The 11,014-nt window shown below is 39.4% G+C and overlaps 1 protein-coding gene across 3 annotated transcripts in view; it reads left to right on the top strand.

Annotated features, from left to right (window-relative positions):
* Positions 1-4,722: 4,722 nt before the first annotated feature.
* The window catches only part of LOC109029975 (discoidin domain-containing receptor 2), a 259,641-nt gene continuing 253,349 nt past the window's right edge, over positions 4,723-11,014 (top strand). Inside the window, exons 1-2 of one of the 3 annotated variants that reach the window (XM_072298023.1) lie at positions 4,723-4,875; positions 5,860-6,054. The gene's annotated coding sequence lies outside the window, so the exon portion shown is untranslated. Of the gene's footprint in view, positions 5,225-5,859; positions 6,055-11,014 lie in introns of all 3 variants that reach the window. The other 2 variants (XM_072298022.1, XM_072298021.1) reach the window with 2 other exon arrangements.

Here is an 11,014-nt window from a genome sequence, read left to right as displayed (position 1 = left end):
GTGACTGAAATAAATGCATTTGCATCCAATTTAACGGAGCCCGTGTATCTTGATTTACTTCAGTAGTTATAGGTTAATTAGTCTATATTTACAACAACTGCGTTTCCATAAGTCTCTTTCGCAATAAAATAAGTGCAAATTGTTCGTGCGTTGGAACGGCCTACGTATCTTAATGAGATATAGAGAAGAACAGTGTTCCTTTTTAAACAACCATAAGAACATTAAATGATGTTCTCATTCAGTCAGCATTATGTTTTTAGCTGTGTTTACTCATTCATTTAGTACTCTTTTGAACGAAAAGTCAGGACCGTGTCCGTCCTTTAAAACGCAGGAGAATTAGAGGGAACCTAACGGTGAAAACACATGAAACCAGTTATAAGCAATCCCTGAAAGATTTTAACCAAATGAACTAATCTCTGGAGACTTCACTTACAAAATCATTTTAAACAATGCGCTCCTCTGAAAAGCACTGAAATCCTTAGTATCAAGCACCGTAAGGACTGGGTGATCCCAATCTGAATATTCCGGTGATTTGACTCAAATTCTGATAAGCTTTCGCTCTAAACCGTATAATTTGAAGCTATCGGTCACTTATCAAGCTCTGTTTTCAATATTGTAAGAGCGGTACCACTTTCAAACGGCAGTAGACAATCCTCATTTCGACGAATCTGTATCGCTAATGCTAATTCTTTGGCTCAGGTATAAATCCTGCAAGCTCTAACACACCACACAGTTAAGGTTTTAGTCACGATTTCATGTAGTATAATTTGACTGCCGTCGTAGGTTTACGATTTTAATTTCTTTGTTTTATATTTTTTGCGCTCTTCTCTGATATCCGTACGACTCTACTGGAATCGCGAACGGTCGTGAATGAATTTCAAAAACCGCGTCAGCGCCGTGATCGGCACGCGAAAAAATCGTCCCTGCACCGACGTATAGACGTTAGGACACCATGAAATGAACCCTATTATCCATACCACTCCTTGCTTTACAAAGCTCATAAAAGAAATGGAATCGCGCCTTTACGACAGAAAAACGGCGAAACGCGCGAAGAAACGCGGCTTAAAATCTGCCGAGAGTGAAACAAAGGAAAACGCGAGCTGGCGTTATTTTCGATATTGCGCCGTTGAATCTCTTGTTTTAAAACCTAGCAAGTCCCTTTTTAGATGAGCCCCTAAGTCCATAAGTTGCGTTTGTATGCGGACTCATAACGGAAGTGACATATGAGGTTTTAGTTTTCATTCGTGAACGAGGCCAAAGCGGATTACTTACTTTTTTGATCTGTGCATAACGCGAACGGGTGATATATCGCGCGCATTCCCTGTAATCCTGTAATTCCTTCACAGAAGTGGATGCTGCGCCAAGGATTTACCGATAAATACCATTCGCTGCCCGCTAATCATGAACCGCTTAAGTCCTAGGAATATTGCAAATCAGGAAAGCGGTTTTTTGTGGCACAGATGTGTAGACATGTGGGATCTGTGCACTGCCGTGCTAAGGAAAAACGCCGTTTGAGCATTTAAGAGTTGCCAAATTTCCTCTCAGAAAATAGTTATTTTTTAAGAAAGTTATGAATATTTTTCCTTGAAATTTTCAGGAACTTTAGGTGAAATTGCGAACAAAATTATCTGAAAAATTGGAGGAAAAATATTTAAAATTTTCCAGATAATTTGTGATTTACCAAAATAAATTTGGCAACGCCTAAAGGTTCATACGGCGTTTTCCCTTGGCACGGCAGTACAAGCTTCTGTCGTGAAAAAAGCGCGGAAAGACGAGGTTGTGCTGTTGTGCTAACGAAGAACGCTGTAAGAACCTTCAGACGTGCTATATTTCCTTCAATAAAAAACGAATTTACTGGGGAAAATTGTCATGATTTGTTTTTAAATTTTCAGAGTATTTTGCTCTCAATTTCAGCTAAAGTATCTGAAAATTTCAAGGAAAAATAAGCATAACTTTCCTCAAAAACACATATTTCATCTCGAGACATTTGGCAACTCTCGAACGTTCATACAGTGTTTTTCCGTAGCACGGCAGTGTAGAGAGGTGCTCTTGTCGGAGATTCACAGGAAGCCCTGATTTCTATTGCGCTTTTGTCTTTTTAACCTTTGGGTTGATTATTGAACCTTTATCGCTGCTTGCTTGATCAGAATTTATCAATAAAGCCATTTCTCGTGTGTTAGGAGTTCATTTTTAGATCATCCCGATGTGCTCATCGTGCTTTTTGAGTCATTTTCTACAGGAAATACTTCTTATTTTTGCTCAAAAAAAAGTTTGCAACAGGTATTTGATAAGTATCATTGTTAAATAAATACTACATAAAAAGTAGTTGTAAAACGTTGGAGCAAATTTCGACATTGCAGTAATTGAATATGGCCGAGTATGTTGAGTCTAATCGGTCACGAAGCTCGGGAACCGGTCGCAACGAGTTAGGTTGGGTTAAGTTAGGTCACGCAACTAAACTAACTCTCCGGCAAAGCTGGAAGTATCACTCGAATGGAAGGCGCCCAATCCGAAATGTGTTTAGGTTAGGTTAAGTTAGGTCACGCAACTAAACTAACTCTCATGCATAGCTGGAAGTATCACTCGAATGGAAGGCGCCCAATTCTAAATGTGTACACACTATTTCTACAGCTTCGATCAATAGAACTTTCTGGGCTCTTTAATAACTCCTCCCTGTGCTCTAGCTGGAGTTTGCGGCGTGCCCATTGTTTCTACCTCCCCCTTCAGATTTCAGGTCTAAATCATTCACTCTGAAATCTTTGAGCCGCTTGATTAGCATCGGCAGGGAAAAAGGAGGAACGGCCGCAACCCTCCATATTACAATATTCATAAAGTCGCGGGACGCACCAGTGTCAGTGCTACACATGTCCCGAAATGTATTCAGGGCCCGAGTAAATCTGTTGAATAAATTAACGGAGTCGCTGTCGTCCACCGATCGCTCCGAGTTCTGTCGCCGAATCAAGCTGCTCTCTCTCACTCTCTCTCTCCCCCCCCTCTCTCCCCCTCTCTCTCTCCCTCTCTCCCCCCCTATCCTACTGAGAGAACGGTATTGCGGGTATAGGTAGGCAAGTCCCAGACGTAAAAAAACAAGAGCTGTGATTATTTTATCCACCTTTGAGGTACGATTTTGTGTTTTCAATATGAGGACTTTGTTCGTCGGTTGATGACGTTTGAGGCTCCCATAGTAGTAGAGCCGTTTAGAAAATATCAGTCCATCAAAATGTCCAGCTCGTAAATAAAATTTCTGTGAAGGATGTGTACTGAGGTCATAAAACTGAACAGCTTCATTCAACCAGCACACTGGAAAAAAAACACATTGGATCTAGAGTCCAGACTCTTGATAACATTGACAAGAAAAAATACTCTTGATTCAATCGGATTTTTGCTTGAATCAAAACGAAATCCGCTTAAATTAAGAGGCTTGGCTCCTGATTTAAGCACAAATCCGATTGAATCAAGAGTATTTTTTCTTGTCGATGTTTTTGAGAGTCTGGACTCTAGATCCAATGTGTTTTTTTTTTTTTCCAGTGCATCATTATTTTTGACTAATTCGAGCGATACTAGAAAAACGAATGGCATTATTGAACACGAGGAAATATATTCAGTTCGTATAGAACACCCACATGTTCGGTTGCGCTAACTTGGTTCAAGACCTCGGCTCAGGTAACCAGCACTCCATGATTCATATTCTCTACCGAATATCTCGGTTATTTAAGCCGACTGCTGATTCAGCGATCAAAATTCTCGGCTAAATGGGCCGAAAACTTTGGCGTTCTTAGTAAATCAAAGTTCGATCCTTGTAGTTCAATTATCTTTCTCCGTGTATATCGCGTGAAATTTTACCTAAAAATAGTATTCAAGATTACAGATCATACCTCTCTTAGGTGTTATATTTACCTGATCATCATCTGAACACAGAACGAAGACTTCGTTCATATGGAACCCAAAGTTCAGGTCGTATGGATTCCTGAGGTTTTCGGGTCGTGTATCTGAAATTTTGAGGCCCAGCTGGTGAACTTCGGGTCACACATTTGAAGTACTTCGGTTGGAAATTTTTGGGAGTCAACCTCAGTACCAAAGTACTTCAGCTGTATGACTCGTATATTCGACAGCTGAACGTGAAGTTTTCGAACGCACTTCCGAAAACCTCTGGGATCCTTATGATCTGAACTTCGGGGTTCTCACGCCAAAGGCGAATCCAGCAATTTGGCAACACCGAATTTCCTCCATTTAAACCTATGCTAAATAATCGATACTTGTCGGAGCACATGGCCCCTCCAAGAATCGATACATTTCCATAGGTTTAAATGGAGAAAAGACAATTCTGCCAATTTGCTGGATCCGCCAATGTCTCACGTATAAAGGTTTTTCCTCCGCGAGGGAGCTATTCGCAGTTAAACACCTCAGCTCAAGACGGAACATTCGGGGACGAATATTTTCCTCAAAGGGATTCATTTTTTCAACTCAGCGGGACACGCGCGACTGACCGCTCCCGAGCGCCCCACTCAGGTGTCTTACGTCCCTTAAGCTTCTACGAAAATCCCTGCGTCGGGTCGGAGCGGAGCGGCGGTCCGTGGAAGCGTGGCGAGAATGCCACCTGCTCGCATTAAAATCGATGTAAGTTGCCTTGCCCCGCGTCGCGTCGCTGTCCCGCTCTTTGCCTACCCACCGCGGCGTCGCTGTCCCGCGCTTTGCCTACCCGCCACGGCGTCAGTTTGACTCGGGCCGCTGCTCGCTCGCCACGCGCTCTCCCGCCACGTGGGCCGCTTTCCGCGATTTCGTTTCGCTTCGCTTCGCTGAGCTCGCGAATTTTTCGAGAATTCGATGGTACATCCTCGATGACAGCGAGTTTTTTCAGAGTTATTTTGAACAGAGGTCGGTATTTCAATGGACTTTGTCGCGGTGTGAATGAAATGCCCCCCGTTTGAAGAAGTTTTCGACGGACAATTGAGTCTTGTGAATTTTCATCGTAAATGTTTTAGTTTTCATTGGTAGTATCATACTGACGGTAACATTGGAATTCGACGCGAAATTCTGTGAGATTTCAGTTATTTTGAAGGGAGGGAGTTAGGTTTGTTGCTAATAGGTGCTAATTGACGCAGCTACCCCTCATGGATTACTTTCGTTTTTTGATCCTATTAGGAAATTAACCCATTCTTTCCCTGTGCACGGATTTTATGTGGATCGTTTGCGTACTTAATAAAATCGTTTTGTCATTTTGGAGGTATCTAAATTGAATTTGTTCTAGTTTTATTATTATAATCTCTACTAATGTTACAACTGTTTAAACAAATATAATTTTTATTAATTAAGTTATTTATCTCGGCATGATTTACGCGTTTAGGAAAAGTATGTAATTTTTTTTGTTTGACCATAATACGTTAGTTATTCATGAGCACTAACTTTCGGGACCGTAAAAATCTTAAGGTGTATTTCAGTTCTAGATAGATGTGGTTAGTGTCCGAATGATAATTCTGCTAATTGTGGGACAGGATTACAATCGAAGTATTCATAGAGCTTGGAATCTTTAAGGGCGATTTTTGGGGGTTTTCTTTCAGAGGCACTGCTCACGTATCTGAATGATTTTTTCTCGCACAATCATTGGGGGAAAAAATTAATGGTAAATAGTATAGGAAATTCTCTCGTTAAGGAATGTCACGTTTTTCCCGTCAACTACTAACCTCTATTTATCCGCGGCATTAAACTTTTACGTAACTCAAGTGTTCTAATGAATAAAAAAATCTCAAAGCGTGTGTAACTCGTACATAGTTGTTATTAATTTTGAAGCATCAGCGATCCGGAAAAATCAGTCTCCATAAGATTTTTGAGCTTCTTTAAGTTTTACTGTGGATTTTTCAGATATTGCACAGTGCTCACAAAATAACGAAATATTGTGAATGTTTGTTAGAAACGTTGCATATAACCTTTTTCCATAATTTTGGATCATATCGGTTTCGTCAACGCCGCAGTTAAAAACCACCGATAAAAACTTCAAAACCCATAACAGTTTCCTCGGATAAGATATCAGTCGGCCTACTTATGATGAAATTTTCTGTAAGTATCAAAACATTTTAAAATGTATTAATTTTTATCATCATCATCAACAACAACTACATCATCATCATTATCACCATCATCATCATCGTCATCATAATTATAATTATCAATTTTTATAAGCTCTCCGGATCCTCAATTTTTTCATGTCTTGTCATAGTTCGTTCTAGGTACATATTCAGCCGCTTTACAGGATTTTAACAACTATTGGCAGGTAATAAGGTAAGAAGGTTGCATGAATGCGCTATTTATTAAATTTTGAATTTAGGATTTTTAATGATGCAGTGGAAATTAGATGATACGACATCGCGCCTGTAACGACATATCGGTTAAAATGACCTGCGATCTGGTTAGTCCCGTAGCTGAAATCTTATATATTCGATGTACTTGAGCATCGGTTACAGCGACAATCGGATAAAACGACCAAATTTGTCCGGTCCCTAGAAGGTCGTTTTATCCGATTTCCACTGTACATCATAAAATTGTGAATTTTCCCAATTCAACCATATAAATTTTAATTTTTTGTCATGGTACCTCCTAGAGTTTTATCGGGAAAATTTTTATGATTAATGTAACGCTAATATTCTAGTATATAGTGATAACCTAATGATGAGCGTGCTCTTCTGAATTTTTTAATACGATCCAAAAAGTGTCTACGAGGCAGGACATGGACTTAGGGGCTATCGTCCTCTAGTCTTCAGTCAAGAGGGTCCCTAAGAGGCTTTTTTTAGTAAAATTGCTTCAGAAATGTTGCAGAACCTCTGCACACTTTTTTTAGACCTTCTTTTCCCAGCAAAGAAGGCCTAAAATTATCTTTTCGGTGCTTCGAAATTTTGAAACCGGTTTCCTCCTGCCTCTAAGAGTTGCACCACATAATGGTGCAGGGGGGGGGGGGGGGTATGAAGTCTTTTGGTGTTAACGAACTTACTAACTTACTATTAATTACTTACTGACTACTTACTTATTTAATTAGTTACTCATTAATTTACTTATTAATTTGCTGATGGTTTTTTTTTTTTTAACTAATTTTACTAAATACTTTCATCGGACCCGTTCGTTGTCTCCAAAGCCCACGGTCGGCTTTACTTGTTTCAGCATGTTCTCATATTCAATGCCGCTCGCAACTCGCCGAGACAAAATTGAAAATAATTTAAAAGGATGAAAATGGTATCGGATATCGGTGATGCTTGAGGTGGGTTAACTTTTGAGCAGCATCAGCGCTTATGACGCGAGCAAAAGTGAGCGGAATAAAATATTCATAAGAGTATTTCACTTTTCTCAACGAGGATCGTGATGCTTGCCAACTTTAATGGCATCTTTGGTGAATTCAAGTTCGCACGAGAAAGAAAACTCCACTTTCATTAAGTGTTTCGAAACTTTATTGAATATATGTCTGTAGAAGGTTCATCGACGTTGAAACTGCAGGAACGCGTATATACACCGGAAAAAAAGGTGCTGTAGTAACCCCACAGATGTTGAAAAATGTGAGACAACTCTTAGATGTTGTCATTAACATACTACGATGTTACTTTTACATCCTAGAATGCTCCTTTAACACCATAGTGTTAATGACAACATCCAAAAGTTTGTCGCACATTTTTTTAACTCCTTTTTTTTTGTCGGTAATAAGCTTGCGACATGGCCGACTTCATGTCATGCTTTACTACATTTTTGAACAGACTAATATTCAAGGTCATTTTTAAGAACTTTCCTGTTTTTTATCCTCTATGCGAAGTATAGTCTGTGAAAACGACGAGCTATAGCGTTGGTTTGTTCTCCTTTGGTAGAATAAAATGGAAACGAAGATTTTGCAACACCGGAAACGAGTAACGGAGTAACGCGTTTTCGGAGTTTTTGTTATAGGGTGTGTACTGTGTACACACGCAAGAATTTCCTTTTTTTTAGATTTAACAGCTGTCATTAAAAAATTTTAAGTAGCAGATTTAAATTTTTAAAGTAGGTATCGACATTTTAGTCTCGAATTGAATTTGCTGCCCTTGAAAATAATTTTTAAGCCTCACCGCTATGGACAAGAACATAGAAAAATTTAACACGCTAACTAGTGTGTGAAATTTTCCAAACGCTGTAGGATTCCTATGGTAAGGACAAATACATCCAAATTACATTCAGTTACATGATATCAAAAAGAACTTTGGAATGACAGACAGAACTACAGATTTCCTGTCAGAGAGTAACTGCTAAATGAAGCAAAACTTCACGTTATTTAAAAACCCTAATTTTTCTTTTCTGCATCGTAAATATTCTTTGACTGTTTAAAACAAGTACCGGTTCGTTCTCTCCTGATATACATAAAAAAAAAAAAAAAAAAAAATGTGATTGGTGGTTTTGAAAGACCGCAAATGAGATAAGCGTTTATACCGTGGGTATCTAAGTACTTACTTCACAAATGTCCATTCACTTACAATTTTCTAGCCGTTTTTATGCTAGAGCAGTATGTGCATTTTTGTATGAGCCATGATTAGCACATACTGTTATGTATCTCGGAGCTCATCCGAGGGTGTGCTTTACTGCTCTTTTCTGTAGCACGGCAATATGGGTAACGTGCTGAACACATTCACTCCTGGTCTGCCGTGCTAAGGAAAAACGCTGTATGAACCTCCAGGCGTTGCCAAATTTCCTTTGATAAAACGCGAATTTCCTGATAAATTCATGAATATTTTCCTCCCAATTTTTTAGATAATTTAGTTCGCAATTTCACCTAAAGTTCCTGAAAATGTAAAGGAAAAATATTCATAACTTTCCTAAGAAATAAGCATCTTATCGAAGGAAATTTGGCAACTCTGGAATGTTCGTACGGCGTTCTTCTTTAGCACGGCAGTGGTGGCGACTTTCAGTTTCTGCGGGAGGCTGCGAACTTCTTTCTTGCGGTGAATGTTGGATGCGATGTGTTCCCTGGAGCTCGGAACGCGATACTTGAAGTCCTGAACGCAGGCGTATACTCGGCTGTCACCTGTCTAAACATTCAAGTAGAAACACTTTCGGAGGTGAGATTCCGAAGCATTCGAGGCTCTAATCCCGAGAGAAGATGGATGCAGGATTTTCACAGGTCGTTCGCACAATAGTGGAGTTCTGTTAGAAATGCTTCCTGAAAAGTGAAGAGTCGAGAGTCGGTATTGGGCCGAGAAACAAAATAAATAAATCAGGAAATGTCAAAATTTCGATGCGTTTCTTGGAATTTTTTCGTTTACCAGACAGAGAAATGTATCCTAATTTTAAGGTTGATTTGACCCAACCCAGGTTCTTGCGGTTTGACTATCCCGTTTAAGTACACCAATTGGACTGCATTTTGCAATTTGGAACTATGAATTCTGGCTCTTCTGGAAAAACACTTATGTGCATAAAGAAACTAATGGCACATACGTTGTTTTTAAAGCGGGCTAGAATCTATAGGTCCAAATTGCAAAATTTAGTCCAACTATCGTATGCGGTTTTTTTTTTTGAAGTTTTAAGCTATCTTTCAATGTCCATTTTATACTTGAAATTAAAGATAGCTGGCATCACAAAAAAATCATACGTTTTGCTGAAATCTCTTCTCCGTAAGAAAAGAACTCACTGGTGCATGATTTCAGTATTAGCCCGAACGGGGAGAAATGCAAGAGCCTGAAAGTTGTAATTTGTAAGAGCAGAGAACGCAACGTACTCGGAGCATGAAAATGGCTTAGTTCATTATTCTAACGGTCATGAAGCAACGAAATAACGAAGTCGTAAAGTGGTCATAAAATCATGGTTCTCACCCTGCGTTGTGACGTCATGCAGCAAAAATACACTCAAAACTTTTTGCCTTTTTTGTAGTGTACTCTTTGACTCGCGCCATTCAAGCGTGTGATTATATGCACAATTTTTACTTTTATGACATGAAAAGTCCTCTTCATTCACTAAAAAAGAGGAAAACCGATACTCCTTGGTGCAATATTCTTATTTCATCTGTTGATATCATGACATAACTTTCCAGTCATTGGATTTTCATAGGACGAAGATAAACCAGAAAAAACCCCGTTTAACGTGGACTTACGACGTTGATTTAATTATAATCTTACCTTATTAGCAAGTGGAATGTAACATGTTCCCAATGTATTAACAAAACTAAAACATTAATGCAAATAACCGTCAAATCGTATGGATGAATTGAAAGATTTTGGAAGCCTTACATCGCATAACAAAGAATACACTGAAAATAAAAGAAATCAACGCGGCCATGAAGTTAAAAAACAAAAGGGACTATAACGCGGAACATTTCGTCCAGTGTCGCGCAATATACTCAGAAAAAAAAGGTTAGGGTTAAGACCCAACTTGGTTAGGTTGCTTAAAATTGTGGTATTACCCCAAAAAATTAGGTTCATTATCCAACTGCTGCATGCTGTTGCGGTACTGCCACCGTTAATTGGAAATGATCATTGCCCATATCATCCAAAAAATGGAGTAATACCACAATTTTAGGGGATTACCCCTAGCTTATTTTACTTGAACCATAAAACATATAAGATCCATTTCAGACCTTCTCGATTGGCTCGCACCGCTTATCTAAAGAAAAAAATTCGATAGTGAAAATTTTAAAAACATGTCCTCAAAGATGCAATGGGAATTTTCTCCTCGTATGGGAGGAATCATACAGGAGAAAAATAGCCGAAATAATTTTTGTCCCACCTTTTAGTCCACGGAAAAAATGAGATTAGGGCTGGGCCCTAGAGTTTCTTCACCTCATACCCCATAGGGGCAGGCCCTACGCGGGTAGGGCCCAGCTCTACCTGGACAGGGTTCAGCCCTTACATAGTAGGGCTGAACCCTGAAGCAGGTTTTTTCCTCGTAAACTCGTTTTTTCCGTGTCACATGCTTCCTCGCATTACGGCGTGAGAAATTATCACCTCCTCTTCCGAAAAATTTAGTCTTTCCCAGACCGGAGTCATCTCCAACACTGTGAGCTATGTATGATGCACAATTC

The sequence above is a fragment of the Bemisia tabaci genome, chromosome 3 (assembly GCF_918797505.1).
Source record: "Bemisia tabaci chromosome 3, PGI_BMITA_v3".
NCBI lineage: Eukaryota > Metazoa > Arthropoda > Insecta > Hemiptera > Aleyrodidae > Bemisia > Bemisia tabaci.
Note: the sequence above shows the minus strand (reverse complement) of the source record. Positions and strands in the feature narration are given on the sequence as shown.